Source organism: Anser anser (genome assembly GCF_964211835.1).
Source record: "Anser anser genome assembly, chromosome: 5".
Taxonomy (NCBI): Eukaryota; Metazoa; Chordata; class Aves; order Anseriformes; family Anatidae; genus Anser; species Anser anser.
This window is the reverse complement of record NC_139725.1, coordinates 59,736,905-59,751,382: the sequence shown is the minus strand read 5'-3', so window position 1 is coordinate 59,751,382 and position 14,478 is coordinate 59,736,905. Positions and strand designations below refer to the sequence as shown.

General features: G+C 41.3%; 1 long non-coding RNA gene across 1 annotated transcript in view; it reads left to right on the top strand.

Moving 5' to 3' along the window:
- Window positions 1–10,273: 10,273 nt before the first annotated feature.
- LOC310900738 overlaps window positions 10,274–14,478 on the top strand; it is a 20,757-nt gene continuing 16,552 nt past the window's right edge. The window contains exon 1 of the long non-coding RNA XR_014585356.1: window positions 10,274–10,398. This is a non-coding gene — a long non-coding RNA (uncharacterized lncRNA). The remainder of the gene's footprint in view (window positions 10,399–14,478) is intronic.

Genomic DNA, 14,478 nt, shown 5'->3' with positions numbered 1-14,478 from the left:
CGGTGATGGAGAAGAAAAAAGAAAAAGTACTACAGATATTTTACACATATGCATATTTTATGTGTCTGTATAAATCTATAAAATATCAATTTGCAAGAATAAAAATGAACTGTCATCAGATAAAGTTCACAACCGATGGCTCACATACAGTGGGCCTATCTATAAATAGGCATGCATGCAATACCTGCAACCCCTCCTGAAGAGCTACAAACAATAGTAAGTTTTTTCAGTCACTATTTCTCCACTGCTGTCAAAGGCACAGGATGAGCCTACCTTTTAAAAGTTACACTGCCTTACTGGTCTACAAAAGGGATTTTTAAAAATAGTTTAGACGGGAATTTTCATGGCCAGCTCCTCACCAGCTATGCACGGGCCTTTTTAGCACCCTATCAGTCAGAACAGCAGTCGAGAGTCCTCCAGAACAGTTTTTGTACCAGTGACTCAGATTTGTTCTGCTTCACGTTTTTTGGTGACGGAAGTTCCACTATAGACCATCTGTTATGGCCACCCAGGCAGGAGTACGGAGCTCGCATCCACATTGGCATTCTGTCTGCTCTTTACATAGAAACTTATCAAACAGGATTGCTAAATAGGTAACGCTGTGGAAGTCTTGCTCTGCTGAGTGATAAACATAAATGGATTTAGCTGGAGCTTGTAAATGTTTCACGTAGCACATCCGACATGTATTTGTCTACAGAAGGGGTCATATAATGCTCCATAAAGGATCTCCTGTATGTCAAAAGGAGCATTATCGGGGTACCATGGGATTAGTTCAGATATTCCCTGTTCCAATACTACTAAGCAAGAAAAGACATGATCTCCCCAGAGAACTAATTATTCAGACCAGCAGGAAAAAGACCAGAAAGAGAAAGTATTATGGAGGAAGCAGCAGTGCTGTTTGAAGAGGCAAATCAGCATGAGCACAAGGCTTTTCTGATGCATCTTTTAACAAAAATGAACACAGTGGAATACAGCATCAAAGTGACTGTCCTGCTCCATCAGTTTGATTGAAATGGCACAATCTGAGAGTTTTTGTTTGCTATTGAATCAAATCGGTCCGTAATGAAAAAAAAAACATTCTATTTTGGCTGTTTACACCGCAGTTGACTTCTGATTTTTATGTTTCACGTTTTGGAGAGGAAAGGTACGGCCAGCTTTTGGCCAACATATATAATTGCCGTGCCAAATTTCTGGCATAAGAAGCCTGTGTTATTACATGGATATTTTGCCTCCTGCTCCTCCACATCTCAGCTCTGTGATAACACCGTCAGTGCCCTCAGGAGCCGAATTCCTGATAAACTTGTGGGGTGAGGATTTTAGGGTCATAGACACAACTACCCGAAGGGGAGCTAACTCTTCTCTGTTTATAGACACTGCGTCACTAGAAGTCTGTTTCTGTAGTCAACATGGTAAGATAAGTAGGATCTTGCTCGCCTCTGCAGCTGGCTAGCTGCCTCCTCCTAACACAACAAGCGAGCTGCTTTCACTTATTCCCCAATTACCTTTTTTGTTGTTTTTTTTTTTTTTATTAAATCCTTCCCCTCCCCCAGCTTCTTTACTTGCCTTCTAGCCCCAGGTGCTCCTTTAGGTGTAGTTTTACGGGTTTTTTCTTAACTTCCCTTCTCTGCCTGTTTCCCTCTGCCTGCTTGTGCCGATTCCTCTCCAACGGTCGCTGCCCAACTGCCTCTGGGGGTTCCAGCGCTCCACAGCCCTCCCCAAGGGCAGCCACACGTGGCGCTGCCTCTGGAGGCTGGAAGTACACGTGGAAACAGAGTATCAGTCCATGTTACGTTGTCCCCTGCACCGCCAGGCTATGTGTGAATCCCAGCTTGAAGAAGTCCTCCTGTTTCTTCTTCCGTTTCTTTGCTTTTTGCTCAAGTCTCCTCGTTTCAGTTATCTCCCAGTATAAAGCTGTCCACTTCTGATGAGCTGCCGGCCTCGCCAGATGAGCACCTCTCCTTTGGCCCAGCTTCTTCATTGTCACACTCCAGAACAAACAAAATGGGTACGATACCAGTGGGTGGTCCAGGTGTCCAGAACACATGTATGTCACGTGTATGAACAGCTCTCAGAGTGAGGTACCTGTTGGTTTCCCTCCCAAGCTTAGTGCCTATCTGTGGTTCTAGCCGCAGCTGATACTAGAGATTTTCCCGAAGTACAGAGGCACTAAGTACTTAGTAGGCTAAGATAGAATAATTTTGTTTTGAAAGAGAACAAGTGAGTGTTCTGAAATCTGCTCTCACAGAGGCGCAAACAACATCACTTAGTGGCTTGGCTCTGGCCAGCATTGGGTCCCTTTTGGAGCCGGCTGAAACTGCCCCTTACCTTACAAGGGGCAGGTGCTGGATTCCTCTCACAGAGACCACCCCTGCAGCCCCCAGCTACCAAAACCTTGCCACGTAAATCCACTACAGTCCTATGTCACAGCTTTAATGTTTAGATACTTTTCAATTTAAAGTTTTCAAATAATGGCATATAAAAGTGTACATTTATATGCTGTAGCTCAGCATTGTAGGGAATATTTAACATCAGGGGGAGTCTTAAAGCACTTAAATAAGTTTAAAATATAAGTCCTGATGGGTTCCAAAGCTTGCAACGTGAACCTAGGCAGAGGAAGAGGTTGTACAGGTGCCGAGGGCATTTCCACAGGCTTTTTGAACAAACTATTAGAGACAGCAGGAGCGGAAATACTTAGAAGGAAATGGCTGAGTGTTAGTTACAGGTATAAACACAAATCCTCGTGGGAGCCTGCTGCATGCGCAGGATTGCCCTCACACTGAGCAAAACAAAAGAAAGAGTTTGGGAGGGAGCAATGTGTTTTCCAGCCTTACCTTTTCAGAAAAATAATGGGCTAAAACATGGCAGGGAGGGAAAACGCAACAAATAAACAGCAGAAGCAGGAATCAAGTGGGATGATAAGCTTAGTTCACTTAGTGGTGTGTGTGGTAGAGGCAACTTAAGAGACTGTAGTCAGTGGAGGCCATAAAGTATGATTTCTTTGCATAGAAAATCAAGATATGGAGCAACTCACAGGAACATTTTAAGAGTGGTGATGAGATTACAGTGAAGGAAGGGGTCTTCAAAGGGGCCATTGGCCTGGAGAAGGGAAGAAAACAGCCAGGTGAGCAGAATGCCTTCTTTCCATAAAAGAAATACCACTTTATAATAAGGATATTTTCCTTGGAGCAGTGATCTCAGCAGGGAGGAAATGCCTGGTAGAGCCTGGGTCGTTGGACGTACAGGCACGTGTTTTGTTATGACGATGGTGTGGTATTCCTGCAGCTGCAAAAGTGGTTGCTAGTGTCTTGTCTGGAGCTGTACTGCTAAATCAAAGGTGAAGAACCAGACTCCTGAACATCCACGCTGTATAACTGTTAGCTTTGGCTTACACTCAAGTAGTCCCCTCTACACCCACTGTGAGGGCGAGCCATATACAGTACGGGTGCAAGCCCCTCAGTGCTGCTGTCTGTTCCCTGGCTGGCAGGTATAGCAGTGGGAACATTACCTGGGGAGGAATGTGTAAATACTGCTGGAATAGGAAGGATAGGAAAAGAAAGGCTATAAGGGCATTTCCTAAAATCCAAATCCACTGTCAAGTTTAAACAAATAGGGTAATTTTACCACTGAAAAAAAATACGTGAATAGGAAGGCTTGTAGTTTTTTACTGACCCTCTACAGGAATTGGAGATACCATATAAATGGTGAGCAAGGAAGGGATTGTCTTCAAATGAGAACGGGAACTGGAGTTGAAATCAGAAAGCTATGAATCCTGGAAAAACACGGGCATTGATTAGATTTAGATGAAAAGTAGCAAATACCTGACTAAGCAGACCGCACAAAACTAGATAATTGGAACAAGAACAGAAATGGTGTTCTGTGCAAGTGCTGGAAGTTTAAAAACTTAGTTGAAGAAATGAGAATTTCTCACTTCAAATGAGCATACTGATCTAACTGATTTCTTTGGAAACACTGAGAAGGAATAGTATTCAAAACTCTCACATACTTGATGACAAAAAAGAGACTAGAATGTTAAGGTTAAGAAAGGAATGGAGAATAAAATGGGAAACATCATTATACCATTGTACAAAGCCATCATGCATCCTTATCTTTAATGCCGCCTACCTTGGTATAGATTGTATTTAGAAAAAAGAATATGAGAAGACTGAAAGTTAGGATGGCTTGGTGCAATTACCACACGAGAAGGGGATTCATATACAGGGAATCTTGAGCTTGAAGAAAAAACTCGAGTTTGAATTTGGTAGAGGTCTGTCAAATATCTTTGACGGAGTGGAAATGGTGAATGAGTGACTTATTTTTCAGAACTGTTTTGTATTATTTGTTCTTGTGTTATGTGACAAGATGAAATAACCTTTCACATCCCATTACAGAGGCAAAAGGTATGAACATATATAGAAAAAAAAACATGCTGAAGAACACCAAGGAGATTAGATTGTCCTTGGACTTTAACATGCTAGCATAATTGCGACATACATTACATATACAACACATTAATGAGTTTAGAAGCTTATCTGCCACTAAATAAAAATGCACCATGATAAGCTTTCTATAGAGAAGTCTACAAACCAGCTTTAAAGTAGGATAACTCAGTAAACGTAGAAGAATTTGAACCAATATAAAATCTGTAATGTGTTATGATAAGATTTGGCTTATTACCATTATTAAGTGGCTATTTTAGTACGCTATCCAATCCTCATACTTACAGAGTTTTCAACATTCTCCAGTGTCAGGTAGTTCCCAGAAGGATTTATAGCAAGAATCTATAACCAAGACTTGAATGAGAGAAGATCAAAAATAGAACTAAGATTTTCTTTCTTTTCTTTTTTTTTTTTTTTAAGAGAACGCAAGTAGGAGTTTAAAACATGATTTGCAAAAGTACCACCAGACACCTCTGGAAAATTCACTTTAAGCTAAATTTAGTACATTCAAAGAAATTGTGGCTCCCACTTGAGCCATATCAGCTCAAATACAGATAAAAAATAATTAGACCACATAGACTGTTCACTCATCCTGAATAAATAAATATTTAATGTAATTGTGCACTTCTGAGTCATGTTTAGTTCTGGTATGTGCCTTTCGAAGTGAGTTCCTACCTCTAAGTAGATTCACCTCTTAACTGCAATTCTATAGGTGTACCTCTGCACTTTTTATTTAAGTGCATTTAAGTTTAATTTAAGTCTATTTATTTAAGTCCAGCAAAAATACATTGGACAATGACATTCTAATAATGAGAGCCTGCAGTACACAAATAGCTAATGAGAGCTCTTCAAATTAGCTCTTCCCTGCAAAGTTATTTTAGGATATTTCCCATGTCTTACTGGGTTTTAGTGATGGGCTTTTGAGACATTTTTTATTTGTCGTGTTAACTTTGATGAGCATAGTTCTTGAAAGGTTATCAGCATCTCATAGTCTGAGTGTGAGATGCTCCAAGGGCAGCACCTGGCTGAGTCCAAGTTCAGTGGCTGGCTGAGTACAATTTTACAATGAGATTTTTTCTCTTTTTACTGATTTTGTACCTAGATCAAATTCATATTATGATCTTAGGTTCCTTTTGTGAAAACTTGCTGCAGCATCGTTTAAGATACTTAAAAGTTACTTTTAAGCAGATCACTTAAAATACTACATAAGCCCGAATCTGGGAAGTATGAAAATAAATTTGCTCCAGCTTCTACATAAAACGTATTTTTTGAGTTACTGAACTTTCTTCCAAAGTACACTGCTTCTGATGCAGAGTTTCATTCTTTAACATTCAGACTGTTCTGATCCCACCAAATTTAACTGTGCACCCATTCAAACACACCTTAGGCCTTTTTCCAACATGATCCATCTATTTCCAGGGGGTGGGGATGTTACCTGAAGCTACACAGTACCCTTCTGATACACAGCAGTGAATATGCTTTGTAGATTTTGTCATTCCTGGTGCTATGACACTTGGCAGTGTTTCGATATGTACATTTAAGCAATTAAACTTCTTGCCTCTTGGTCCCCACCACAACTCCCTGCCTTGCTTTTAACAGATTGACAGAATTATAGCAAATATGCACGCCAAAGCTGTCACATGCTACCGTTGCCCATCATCCCATTCAAATTGTTTCTTCAAGAAAATTGTCATCTATTGTTGCTCCTGCTGGTAATCGTCTACAGGATATCTCCACCAGAATGCCACGCATGCATATTTTAATTTCATTAGCAAAAATATTTGCCATTCAAAATGTTATCTGTTTATTCAAACCATTAAACAAATTTAGGGAAGGTAGTCTGCTTTCCGCTGCGATCTACAAAGACACTGTACTACCTGCTGGGGAAAAATGGTAAAAAAAAAATAGAAAAAAAAGAAGGTAGTACATCTATTGCTGCTACATGTTTAATTTGATTTGATTTACTATACTTAACTTTTTCATTTGTTGGCAAAAACAACTGTAGCTGTTGCTAATGCTGTTTGCCAGTGTCTCCATCTGCATCTTCGGTTACTTCTTGGACTCTTTCTCTTAGCGTTTGCAGCAGTCTGCTTGCGTCTCTGAATTCTCATGGGAATATTTCTCGTTTAGTGGTTAAATTCACAGTAGCATCAGGTTATTCACATTGTGAGTCACATTTTCCTAGAGTTGAAGACACCTGGACCTGGTCCCCTCTCAGGTGCTTACATGCTCTTGGTGGTCTCCATCCGTGATATGGGAATGTCGCTGTCTCGCCTTGAGAGATCCCACAGTCCCGTTGGTGCTGTGTTGCTGATGTTTCATTGTGGTTGGAAACACCAGATTCCGTTTGGGAGAGTTTACCTACATGAACCTCAAATCATAATTCTACTATGTAGGCTTATTTGGAAACCAGATCCTTTCTGATCTTACCTTTCCCCTATTATTTCCATAAAGCACCCAGGAAAGCAGTCAATTTAGTCTGGAAGTTAGTGCTGCATTCGTTCCAAATTTCTATCTGACCTGCTTTCTGCTGACCCTTTACTTAAGCGATTATGTACGTATGTGCATGCATGTATGTTAGCAATGCTTTCCATCTTGCTCAAGTTCAATTTATGTAATTGCTACATTTAATGAGCTTTTCTCTTGGGCTTAATGTCCCAGTTGTTTTATTAGTATTGTAACAAGTCTGCTCATAGGAGGCACATCCACTGCACATCAGAATGAAAGTAAACATCCTGTGTTTCTCAGCCTTCTATAAACCCCAACAGATGGCTGCTACTTTTACAAACTGTGCTGAATAGGATGGCTCATATTTCCCATGGAAAAGTCTTATTTCTGGAATCCCAGCCCAGTATACTTCTTGCAGGTTGAAGCACGGATCCAGACACAAATCAGTTTAGCCCAAGTCAGTCATATGTGGCAGTTCTTCACAGCTCAGATCCTCCTGCTTTCTGGAATGGACGCACAGAGGGATATATGTTGTACTCCTGATCCATCCAAAGCTGCAGGAAGACTGGTAACGGCTTCCCCATGTATGACCTTGGTAATCAAGCCTGAAGGTGCTTTGCACAATACCTCTGTCAGAACTTTTACATGTTTATTTTTTCCCAGAGTAAGTGGTTTTTGGAGATCTATCATATTCTTAGAATGACTGAATGACTTAGAATGACTTCTCCTTAACGCTCAGAGCCAGTCCCTGCTCAGGGTGCTGTCAGAATTGGCAGGAACCAGTGTACGTTTTCTCTACCTCAGCTAACGTTCAGCCAACATATGCCACAGGATATGTCTTAGCCTGATATTCCTGCAGCAACACAATGCTGATGTTGTCTGTACCGTCCCCCATCCTGGAAGCAAGGGCGCTTCAGTGCCTGGGTGAATTAGCAGCAATGCCAGCTTGAGATTCGACCTCTGTATGCGTGCATGTGTGTGTGTTCATGGACCCATTCCCATCACAGTTTTTTTCCTAAAAAATCAACAAGGGAGCTACTTTGGCTTAAGGTCCAGGCAAGTAGTCTCTATTTAAGTCTTAAACAATCATGAGGCTGCTTTGTCCCTAGGGAGAGGCAGTTTGGGAATGGTCTTCACCATTTCTCCATTAAAACTTTTCTCCACTGAATGGCAGGCTTGCTCTGAGCTGCTTGTGACCACTCTCCACTGACTGTATTAAGTATCTAAGGAAAAAATAAAGCTTTTTGAACACCACTTTGCATTCTTCTAGACCCTGTGTACTAACTTTTTTTTTGCTTGGAAATCTTCAGTGAGCTACCTATCTGTTCTGTGGCCCTAAGAATTATACCATTTGTTTAGGCATGTTTATGTCCAGTTTAATTCTGAAGAATTATGAAATTCCTGATGTTTTTCCTCTAAACAGACTGTTTACCAAAATGGCTGAGTGCAAGGTAATCCAGCATTAGCTACCCTTGTATACCTTCACCACCAAGAACTTCTCTGATTTATGGTACTCATGGGATATTCTCTTCCATCATACCAAAACAGAAAGTTCCAGTGGCTGTAAAATGCATATTTTCATTGAGAATCCAGTAGACTGGCCACACTCCAAAACCCATCAAGTCTTTTTTATTTACAAAATCAAAGTTATTTACACTTCCAATTACCTTTGCAATTCATGGTGGTGTTTTTTTTTAACAAACTGACCATTAGGCCCATTTTCATTGTGCTTTAAGAAATTTTATACCATGTCCTTTGCATTGTATCACGTTATCATTAGCTATCTTATCCTTCAGTTCACTGTTTGGTCATTTCAGAGCAACCCAGGAGGCAGGAACTGTGAAACCAGAGATTTTAAAGGTTTCTCACTGGAGTTGTGATCACGGTGATGGTGTTTCTGATACAACTCCCAGTAATGGCAACATCCTCTCGGAGCAGATTTTCTGTGGTTAAACAGAGTACGCTGTTGGTCAAAATGTCTAACTAGTTTGAGTAAGATGAGACTCCATTCAGTCTGTCTTCCTGTGTTTCCTTGAACAGAGACTCCCTAGGTGGTTACATCCATTTTCCCACTAATGGGACTAAGTGCCATTGACTGCTGTACACAGCCAAAGAATTTCTTGAGAGGATGTTTTTTTTTAAAAAAAAAAAAAAGATTGTGCACAGAAAAATCAATATTACAGAAAAAAACAACCTGTCTGTCAGCACTTTCCACTACATGGAGCAGAGCTTCCATTTGCTTTATCCTACCACATACCCTGGCCACAGAAAGATGGGTACCGACATCGGGTGGACTACCTGCATTCACTGAACTCTGCCAAGAATTTCTTACATTTTATTAATTGCAATATTCCAGTTCTTCTTTTGGTTCTTTAATCTACAAAAAAAAAGATTTTAGGACTGCTTGTACTGACTTGCAAGTAATTTTAAATAAACTGTGAACTGCAGAGTTGTATCTATCTACTTCTTATCTTCATTCTGCATTTTTTTACCGCAGCCATGCTTATTCAACTTTTCCACTAACTCAGCAAAAGCATTGCTGAACCCATTTGCCTGCTACAGTAAGACACATGCTTATGTATGTAGAATTCCCTTCTTGTCTGGGAAGCTGGACAAGAGTACAACCTCAAGAACCCCAAAAGTAGGGTAACTTTTCCACCTGTACAAAAAGTTCTGGTTCACACACAAGTGTGCTTGAGTAAAACCATCATGAATGATATCAGTGGTCACACAAGGCATCCAAATCTGTTACTCCCCACCCAGAAAGCTGGGTTCAAGTGTAGGCCAAGTCATTAGGTAATATATAATTTCTACAGATGTTTGTTACATTAAGAAACAAAATACCATGTTTACAGCCTTATACATTTTAAGTGGGAAAGGAACTTCATATGAAAGTGCTAATCATAGCTGCAGCCTCAAACACATGCTGGTAAGCCCGTAGTAAACACATGCAGCCTCTCACCTTCTTGCTCTGTAGCCTTACACAGAAAGATGTGCTATATAAATCGCTTACATCTAGCTTATTTCTCCTCCCCAATTAATTTGTAACTACTGTGCATGCCTTTGCAGCGGGCTGAAATCTATTCTAGCCAGCCAGGGCTACATTGCTGCTAGAAAGGATGAAAGCAAGGTCAAGCTAATCAAACCCTTCAGGAGGGTAGCAACCTGCCTGGCTATCAAAGAAGGTTACAGTAGGCTGAAACATGTCAGGAGAGAAGTACAAACAACTCCTTATGAGCATAAATAAGGCACATTCAAATGTGTTTAATTGTGCGTGCCTGTCTGAAAATCTGCCTCATCATTCTTCTTTCCATTTCTCACTCAAAGGGTCACCAGTGCCTGAAAACACTGATATGCCAAGGAAGCCAATTCCCTGTGGGAGCATGAATCCACACGCAGAAATTTTCCCTTCTGTCACTTGGCATAATTCAGTATGTGACTTGCTAATTCAAGCTATAAACAAGAGAGAGGGACCAAGGCCAATCGTTGCAAGAGGAATTCTCAAACCTTCCCAGTAAGTGAATAATACCTCCCCTTTGGAAACATCGCCCATTTCACTGTTCTTTTTAGCTCAACCAGAACCATTTCCTTGGATCTTGTAACCTAGGGGGAAATAGGAATAATGCTGTACTCAAACATACACCTACTAGACTGTACAAACAAACCACTCAGTGTCTGCAATGCATGACACACAATTCACCAGACAAGTTTCTCTCATCCCATAGTTCTTTTGTTCCTGTGAATTGCTTATTTCCTTTCTTTCGCAGTATCATTTTCTCCCATAACTTTGTTGTTCTTTAACACCTTTAAATATAGTTATGAAATACATAAGTGTGTATTTAAATATATCTTTGTTCCTGCTGCTCTCATCCCTGTTACAAATGCAATTTAAAAACCTTATGTGTATTTATGCACCATTCATCAGGCTTCTGAGGAGGAAAAAACTTCCCTTTATACCTTCCTTTACTAGTCTCTCTCATTCCCATGCCCCAAGGTGCACAAGGTTGCTGCAGCTTTGCAGGCATTTCCTGAAAATGGATAAGAAAATGATATATCCAAAGTTAAACAAAGGGAAAATACACCAGGAGCACAGATAAACATCTGAAAGCCAAACTGAAGATGCTACCTTTCCTTCAGTTCCTTATCTGACCCAGTGAATGCGTCTTCTTTCCCTCCTCCAGCAGGATGGAGCATCTGGTTCTGCTTTGGGAGGTGAAACCAAGAGGTTTCTGGCTTAGGGTCACACACATATGTGTGCGGATTCTTTACTAAAGGATATGGGGACTTCCTTGCTTGGCATATCCTTAGCAGCTTCTTCGGTAACTGCTCCACTCTGTTTACACAACTTACTCTTTTGGTACTCACCAAATCCTTCCCATGTGCATTCAGAGCTTCTAATGCTTTCATGCCGTGCTAACTATCAAGGCAACCAAAGCAGGGAGGTGGTTGCAAAGGCTCCTTGCTCCTTTGGCTCCCTCCTTTGTTCAGAGGAGCTCGTCTGCAGTTTTATTATGAAAAGTACTCAAGACAAAGACACAAACACAACTCTTTTCACTCACGGAACTGCACCTGCATCGTGGACCATATCCACGCAGTCCTGAAACAATCTGGTGTTGCTTACAGCTTAAGTTTCACTTCAGAGCCCAATTTAGAAAGGCCAGGCTAGCACTTGCATTTTAAGGGAGCTGGCTTCATTTTTTTAAGTGTTTGAATCTGAAGTTTGAACATTTAATGTTTCAAATTAAGGAAAGCTGAGAATTTGTAGGAGTGTAGAAGGCATGATGCCTTCAACAGAATTATTAAACTGAATTAAAGAGAGTGAGAATTTCTTAACAGGGGGAAAGAGAAGGGAGTAGAATTCAATGAAAGTTGGTACTCCTGGCTAACGGGTTCAAAGATAATTCTGATCTTTTTCAGTGAAATAAGTTTGAGGGAAAAAAAAAAAAAAAGAATATTTATCAGTGCTTAAACACGATGCTGCAGTGAGTAGCTGTAGTTTGAATTATCACTAGGATTACCTAGAATTATCAATCCAACACTTAAAGAAAATCTGGATCCTTGTAACATGCAAACAAGGCACAACGGCCTTCACATTTATCTACAACTTAAAGGTTTATGAACGTACGTTTTGGTGGACTATTTATTTATTTATTTTCTTTTGGCAAACAAAAGATGGAGCAAAATAAATGCTGAAAAGCCCTTTAAGAATATTATTCATAAAATACTAATCAAGGTCAGTAAAGTGATCAAGGACTATTCCGAAAGCTGTTATCCATCAGTCACTATTTAGTCACTTGAGGTTGACTTCAGAGCAACTTTCTCCTCCTGCCAGTATCCAAAACCAGCCACCCTTCATCATAGCCAAAGTTGACTGCTACAAGAGCTCTACCACCAGGTAATTGTTGAGACTGGGTTTCGGTCATTTAGGCTACAGATAGATTACAGTCCAGCTCATTTAACAGCTACAGCAGACCCTACCTGGAAATTGAGACTGCCTGTGCAACTAACGCCAGCAGTTCTTTGTTAAACCTCCAGTCAGAAACACCTTACGTTTTTGCTTCTGGAATGGGGACAGATATATTAATAGACTTTTCTGGTCATCTGGAGAGGACAAGTTCATCACATCTGCTCATTCAGAAACTCCAAGAACACCTAAGAGAAAGACGGTGATTTTCCCAGATCCAGCCGGCTTGCTGGCTGGGAAGAGGAGTGATCCTGGGACTTTACAGCACGGACCAAAACCAGCATTAAACCATTTCTGTTCTTGACTCTACAAAAAGTCCTTTTGACCCTTTGGGAAAGTTTTTTTTAACGTCCCTTCAGATCACACAAGTTCCTTCTGAAAGCAGGTGCCAGTGGAATAGTCGTGCAGGCTGAAGTCAGCCTCGATGCATTATGCGGAGTCTACGTGCATTGCCAAACCGAGTAGTCATGTTGCAAGACATCTAACAGTTGCATTTATTCTAGTTAATATTTTAACTGGGACAGGGTGCAGCTCAAACTGTAGAGGGAGACGGCCAGAAAATTGTGATAATTTAGTCTGGTAAGAGATACAACTCAAAATGGCACTTGCATTAAACCATTTCTCAAAAAAAAAAAAATAATAATCCAGTCAAAACTTCCGGTGCCATGGTGTTCCATGGGTCTAGGGAAGTTGTTGGAAAGGTTAATTTTGCCCCCCACCCCCCATTATAACTTACCTTATTGCCAATTTGAGTGGTGTCCAGTTTCAGCTCGCAGGCATTCACCCTCTCGCACTTGGGTTATTGTAATAAATGACCGCGTTCTATCCTATATGGAGTCATTAGCTGAAGAGCAGAGTCTGCAGCGCTCGCAGGCTGTTGAAGGTGGGATAAGCAGCCTCTTTACATCCTTCTGACTTCATTCCTGTGGTTTTTTCTGGCACACGGGAGAGATGAAGGACTCCAGGGTATGGCGGTGGAGGAGAGGCTGTGGAGCCAGGGCTCCTCCTTTCTGGGGGATCCTATCTGAACCTGAGGTCCCAAAGCAGCCGGTACTCCTCAGAACAGTGCAGGAACCCCATCTAGAGGGCCCACACTCACATGCCTTTCAGAGAGACTAAGCTTCCTTTAATTGTAATTACATAGAAAAAAAAATCTTCAAAGATTGAGTTCTATAATATACACAGGTAAACTGCGACATGCCGAAGGGCGTGTTTTCTCTCTGCATTATGACCTCTGCAAGGAAAATATTGATCAGTATTCCCACTCAGTGCAGTCATCCTAACGAATCTGAATTCAGCAGTTCTCACAGATGTGTTGCAGAATTAGATATTTACATTCTTTGCTGTTAATTAATTTTACCCTAAGTTTGATGTATTCATAGAAACCTCTGGTCCAAAAGAAATTTAAAAAATTGCCATGTCCAAGTTATACATTTAATGCCCTAAGTTTTTTTGAATATGTCAGTAGGTTTCAGTTGTACAGAGGCTGTGTATTGTAGAATCATTTAGGTGATGATCTTGATATAAGGTCATCAAGTCCAACCATTAACCTAGTGCAGCCAAGCCTACCATGGGGTGTCAAACCGTGTCCCAGAGCACCACATCTGCACGTCTTCTAAATACCACCAGGGATGGTGACACAACTGCTTCCCTGGACAGCCTGTTCCAATGCCTCACAACCTGTTCAGTGAATAAATTTTTCCTAATATCCAACCTAAACCTCCGTGGTGCAACTTGACATTTCCTCTCGTCCTATTGCTTGTTGCTTGGGAGAAGAGACTGACCCCCACAGCACTACAGCCTCCTCTGAGGTAGCTGTAGAGCACAGTAAGGTCTCCCCTGAGCCTCCTCTTCTCCAGGCTAAACAACCCCAGCCCCCTCAGATGCCCCTCGTAAGACTTGTTCTCTAGACCCTTCACCAGCTTCGTTGCCCTCCTCTGGACACACTCCAGCACCTCTATGTCCTTGTAGTGAGGGGCCCCAAACTGAACACAGCACTCGAGGTGTGGCCTCACTAGAGCTGAACACAGAGGGACGATCACCTCCCTGGTCCTGCTGGCTGCACTATTCCTGATACGAGCCAGGATGCTATTGACCTTCTTGGCCACCCGAGCACACTGCTGGCTCATA